General features: G+C 50.5%; 1 protein-coding gene across 1 annotated transcript in view; it reads right to left on the bottom strand.

Moving 5' to 3' along the window:
* BRINP1 (BMP/retinoic acid inducible neural specific 1) overlaps positions 1-5,097 on the bottom strand; it is a 170,616-nt gene extending 165,519 nt beyond the window's left edge. Inside the window, exon 1 of the mRNA XM_032865723.1 lies at positions 4,696-5,097. The gene's annotated coding sequence lies outside the window, so the exon portion shown is untranslated. The remainder of the gene's footprint in view (positions 1-4,695) is intronic.
* Between the last annotated feature and the right edge of the window lie 903 nt (positions 5,098-6,000).

Raw genomic sequence — 6,000 nt, forward strand, 5'->3', positions numbered from 1 at the left:
TTGTATGATTTCAGAGACTTATGGACAAAAGGCAGATATAGGGTCACAGTGAGAAAACGTCCAACAAAACTCTCCCTCTACAGCATAGGCTGGTTTGTGTGATAATGACTTCGCTGTTAATAAAAGTACTAAAGATTAGACTGAGTGGGTTATGAATATCACAGAAAGGATTCATAGTTCTCAAATAAGGAAAAGGGTCTAGTTAATGAGAAACCTTAAAACACTGAGATTCTTTGATCAAATGGCTCCATGACTCCTTCAGAACATCGATTTCAAAGAGTTAATACTGTGCCCTGAGCTATACTAAAATCCGCTGAACAACCCAGTCCCGTTGGTCATCCACAGTGGTTACCATTAACACAGTGGTCCACCAGAAAGAGCAGAAATGTTGAAGAAAGGGGGAGTTAGGTTCTAAGTCTAGTTGTGCTGGTCACGTGAACTTGGGCAAGGGACCCAGCCAACATGAGTTTCATTTTCTTCTTCTATGAAAGGACTTCTTCTTCTATCTGCCCCACTGGGTGGAAAGTAAGATTAAATGAGAAGAAAACTAAAGACCCTGGAACATAGTAGGGCAAAGTTCACTTCCAAGTAGGGCTTAATTCCACCCATCTGTATCATCATTGACATTCCTATATTGATGGTATAGGCGGCATGATTGTATTGTTTTGCATGAACTTGAAACAATTATTGGAAGGAGAAAGAGTGAGAGAGAGAGAGAGAGAGAGAGACATGACAGCTGTTATGGAGACTGGACTCAAAATGCAACAGCAAACATTCATAGAGCAACTACTATGTGTCAGTCCCTGAAGATTAAAAAAAAAAAAATGCTCTTACCAAGACCATATTGAAGAGGGCAAGCCATGCATATATCCGTGGAGCTATAAAATAGGGCAAACAGAGACCCAAGCTAAAATAAAAGTCTCAGACAAAATTATATGAGAGAACAGAGGAGAAAGAGATTTATTCCCAAATAAGATTTTGGGAAGACTTCTTGGAAGGGTCATTTGGGTTGGATGTTAAAATACCAGTGAGATTTTTAAAAGTAGAAGCTGATGCTGAGAGAGAGAGAGAAAGGAGAAAGGTACTCCTTGCAGAAGGGGTTAGAATAGAAAACATCAAGGGGGATTATTTGGAGAATGACATTTGAAAATCTGTCCTTTTCACCTGACCCCCATTTTGTCTTTAATATGATTATCAGAAGTTCAGTGACCGATTCGTTAATCTTTGAATTTTAGCAAAGGGAACACAGGGAGAGAAGGGCAGGTTATGTCTAACCTTAGAGGCCTGTTCAGGTGCTATATCCTGGTGATTTCATCTAAGGAACTGGGAGGGAACAAGCTAGAGGATGTCAATCAGGATGTCTCCTCACACAACCAAAGGTGCCATGGGCAAAGACTTTCCAGAGAAACGTAAGACTTAGGGGTCAAGAGCATAAACTCTTGCAAGCACCCGGGCATTTTATTTGGACTGGCCAGGGGAGAGGGGTTTATAAAGTCCCCACCTGCACCATTCCAGATACATTCACTGCAGCCTGAGCTGGGCCATGGAAACTCAACGGGGGCCCAACAGCTGATTTGGAATCTCTGAGCCTGTTCTCCTTGGTTGAAATGGAGTCACAGCTCCCCCTTCTGGGAGCTAAAGTGCCATCCAGCCTCGGAACAGCCTGCGTGGAAAGGCTCTATTGCAGATAGGCCTGAAACCCCCATGTTTTTTTCCTCAGTGCTCGCCGGCACCCCGAAATGAGCATCAGGGAGTCTGGGAACACTTTTACGTGGGCTTGGTTCTGACTTCTCTAGAGCCCATGCCTCACAGGGCTTTCTCTCTCCCCTTCCCTAGAATGATGAGTCCCAGTCTTCGCGTGTGGGTGATGCCTTTATATAGGGGAACACAATTTGGTGCGGAGGTTGAAATTCCCTTTTGGGGAATATGGCAAGTAGGGAGGGTTTCTAAATCTCTGTGTGCACATGTGTGTGAGTGCATGTGTACATGTGTGCTTGGGCATGCTCCCGTGACCGCGGGATGTATCACTGTACAGGGCAAGAGTCTCATGAATATGAAGAAATTAATTTGCCTGAAGTATTTGCATCGGTAGATGGGCATACACTTGGCTCTCTGGAAGGCAAAGTATTCCTTAATAAAGAGCTCGGGTAGAGTCCAGATGTTCTGCTGGGCTCTGTCTCCTAGTCAGAGTCCGTAGGGGGTCTTTGCCTGTGTGTATTCTCTGTGTGTTTGTGTGTGTGTGTATCTGTCTGTCTGTCTAGTGGGGACACTGATTAAAGTATTGAACCCTTTCTCTCCGGGGTCGTGTTTCCAGATGGAGCAGCTCTGAAATGGGATGTCTGATGAGGGACGACAGCGATTGTTTGAAGTGGGAGCAAAGTGGCTGGATGGGAATAGGGAGCCACATGGTCCCTGGGCAGTGAGGTGGAGTGGAAAGGACATTGATCGGGGTGTCAGGCAGCACAGGTTCTAGCCTGGGCATACCATGAACTTGCTAGGGAATGTTATGGAATTCTTCCCCTTCTCTGGGCCACAGAGTCCTGCCTGTCTGTTCTTCAATAACCAGCTTCAATTGTCTACGAATTGGAAAAGAGATAAAACGAGAGCAGTTCCGATCACAGGGTCTCCTCCTCTGATTTCACCATCCCCCATCCACCCCCACCAAAAATGCACCAGGGAGCTCTGCTCTGACATGAGTTTCTCGAAGCAGATTCCTTGTGGCCCTGTGAAGGCTGCAGTCTGAGGTATCAGCCTCTGGCCTGAGACTCATGTGTCTGCGAGTGTCTGCAGGTAACATCATCACCCACCCGCCAGGGCAGGTCCTTGCAAACACATGTTTGCTTTTATCTCTCTCCAGAAGACACACACACATACGCACGCACGGGCACACATGCGCATGCACACATGCACACACACAGACACACACATATATTTTATAAAAATACAATTATATTTCTACTTTTCTTTTTCCCAAAAGGTCTTTTCGGTGGCTCCTTGCCAGCCAGGGTGCATGACAGGCTGTCCCAGCATCTCAGCCCTTGTCCTCCACCAGCCTCCGTGCCTGACGGCAGAACGGCTGCCTCTTCTTACCTTGGGAAAGTAACAGCTGCTGAGTCTGGAAGCCATGCTAACAGCAGTAAAACTCAGCATTTTTTGCTGAGTAGGGCAAGCCTTTAAGAGGCATCCGGGAATCGAATCAATGGCTGGCCCCAGAGTCCAAACCTAGCAGGACCTAGCCAGGGTAGCCCAGGGACTTACCAGGAGAACCTCCTAGGAGGTGGAGGAAAGAGGAAAGAGGGACTTGACTCAAACTGTCTTCCTTACTGACATTCTCCACATGGACCCTGTGCCCTTGGCAGTATTTTGGAGCCAAGCAAGAGATGTGAGGTGCAAATCAACAGCAGTTTAAGTCAATTACCGCCACATTCTGCCATGAGTTCCCCACCCACCACCCTTGTAGATCTCCCTCAGTACCGAAACCCGCACACACAGACACACACACACACACAATCTCTCTGTTCTCCCATTTTCCTCCTAACTCTAGTAGAGCCATGAGGAGGCACAGTTTAAGAACAGATTCTCCTGGGGCTTCCCAAGCTTCTCTGAAATAGGGTAGGGAAGGAGGAATGTCTTAGGGAAGTGCCCCATCCATCTCCTTCCATATTACCCAGAGCTGCCCCCAGTTGAATTTTTCTCTAAGATCCTGTGTAACTATGATGGATGAGCAGGTCCCTGAGGACTCTTCTCCTTTCCCATTAGGGGGATCCATGCAAACTTGCCCAGGTCCTCCCCAAAAGCACCAGTAGCTGGAGGTGCTCTTCCGCTCTTATGATGGCAAACGGAGAGGTAGGGTAGACTCTATCCCAGACTCGCCCAGCCTCACACAAGGAGCCCACCGCTGACTTCTCCCTTTCTCTGTCACCCACTACCCAGTGACTCCAAATTCCCATCAGAATCCTGGAGCCTGCCCAGTGTAGAATTTAAAGTGACAGTATGTCATTGCCTCGGGGTTTGACCATTTCTCTTTCACATTAAAGGGTGAGTCCAAGTATACCAGGTCTCCGTGGTTTGGAGGAATTTTCCTTCAAGGGTACCAATATTGGGCTAAATAAGGTGCCATCCTTATCCCTAGAATGCTCCCCAAACCCCAAGCCTAGAGCGCGGAGAGGAAGTCCACAGCGGGTTTCCCGATGGCTACGTGATCCTATAGTAAGGATCCCATTCCATGTAAGCTGGAGAGACCTAATTAAGAAGACACACAAGCGCACACATACAAACACATACGTACAAGCATGCACACACACATCGCGCCATAAGTAGGTTATAGGACCTCTCTTTACCCCCTCCCCTGCACACATACACAGCACAAACACACGCATCAAACGCAAACGACGCTGCACACGCAAACACACACTAGCACCACATCAAGTTCCCACCATGGTACACACGTCGGGAGCGCGCGGGGAGCACACACGCCACTTACTAAAACCCGCATTTAACCCTTGGAGCCCCAGAATACAGAGCCCCCCCCCTCCCGGGAACCTGAGAGGACTTGGAGGCGGCGGGGCGACCGACGGAAGACCCGAAGGGTGCCGGGAGGGGGAGGGGCAGGGAGGGCGGGGGCGCCCCGAATGCGGTCCGGGCGGTCTCCAAGGGCAGCCGGGCTGCCGGGCGCTGTGCCTGGCGCCGCCTTACCTGGAGTCAATGTCCGTCTTTGGCGGAGAGCTGCGGGAGGACGCTTTTTATTCGGCTCGGTGGGAACTTGGGAGAACCCGGCGTCCAGCTCGCATACCGGGAACGGCGCGGGGACTGCAGGCGTGGGGGTACCTGGCTCCTAGCAGCCTGGCTCATACTCAGCCTTAAAGTCCCCTTCGCTGGTCCCGAGGACAGGCATGAATCCAGGCTCCGGAAGGCGGTCACTACTCCCTCAGCCTCCCGGCTCTCTCGCTCTCGCTTTGCTCTCTGGCTCGCTCGCTCTCTCCCTCTCTCGCTCGCTCGCTCGCCTGCGCTTTCCTCCTCCCCCCGCGCTAGATCAGTTCGCAGCCGTGGGGACCGGGAGCGAGGCAGCCAGCGAATGGAGAGGGAAGTCCAAGCGCGCCGCGGTCTCCGGGCTGGGAGCAGTGGAGGCCGGGCTACGCTGGGGGAGGGACTTACCCGGCGACGGGCGAAAATGAATGGGGGAGCGGCTGCCGGGGGGCGGGGAGGGAGGAGCAAAGAGCCTGGGTTTATTCTGAGGAGTGTTTTGTACATCTTTAGGCGGAGGAGGAGAAGGAAGAGGAGAGAAGAAGGCCTTCTCCGAGGGAGGGGCGGCCTGGGTGGGCTGAGGCTGAACCTCTGGGGAGTCTCGTGGGTCTGGGGATAGGGTGGCTTGTGTCCGTATATGAGCACCCAAAGGGACTGTGTGCGGTGTGTGTGCGCAAACCCCGATTCGTGGTGTCTTAAGCGTGTCTGTAGCTGTGTGCGTCGCGAGTATCTGAGTGTTGCTGGGTATGCGGGTGCTAGTGATTCTGTGTCTATCTATCCGAGTGTGGTTTTGTCTGGGGAGGTGACTGTGTGGGTCCATTTGTATCCGTGCGCCTCTCTAAGAGTATTTAAGACTGTTTGTTTCTCTGTATGTGTAGGCATGAGCCCACGTAACCTCCCGGAATTAAGCAAGTGCTTCTCTACGTGGGCAGGATGTAGGAGCGAGAAGCTAATGGGACGCAAAGTTCTCTCGATACCACCAGAGGCAGAGAAAGGGTGAGGGTATGGGGGCTAAGGCATTAATACAGAGAACTAAGACTCCAAATTTAACCTGAGGTGCAGGCTCCGGTTGCTGACGCGGGGCCTCTCCCAGAAGCAGCAATGAATCTAAATTCTCACGCAGTGCATATTCTGTATGTTTGCTTACGTTGCTGTTTCTTCTTCCTCCTCCTCCTCCTCTTCTCCTCTTCTTCTTCTCCTTCTTCTTCTCCTTCTTCTTCTTCTTCTTCTTCTTCTTCTTCTTCTTCTTCTTCTTCT

The sequence above is a fragment of the Lontra canadensis genome, unplaced genomic scaffold, assembly GCF_010015895.1.
Source record: "Lontra canadensis isolate GAN:19392208 unplaced genomic scaffold, GSC_riverotter_1.0 scaffold30, whole genome shotgun sequence".
NCBI lineage: Eukaryota > Metazoa > Chordata > Mammalia > Carnivora > Mustelidae > Lontra > Lontra canadensis.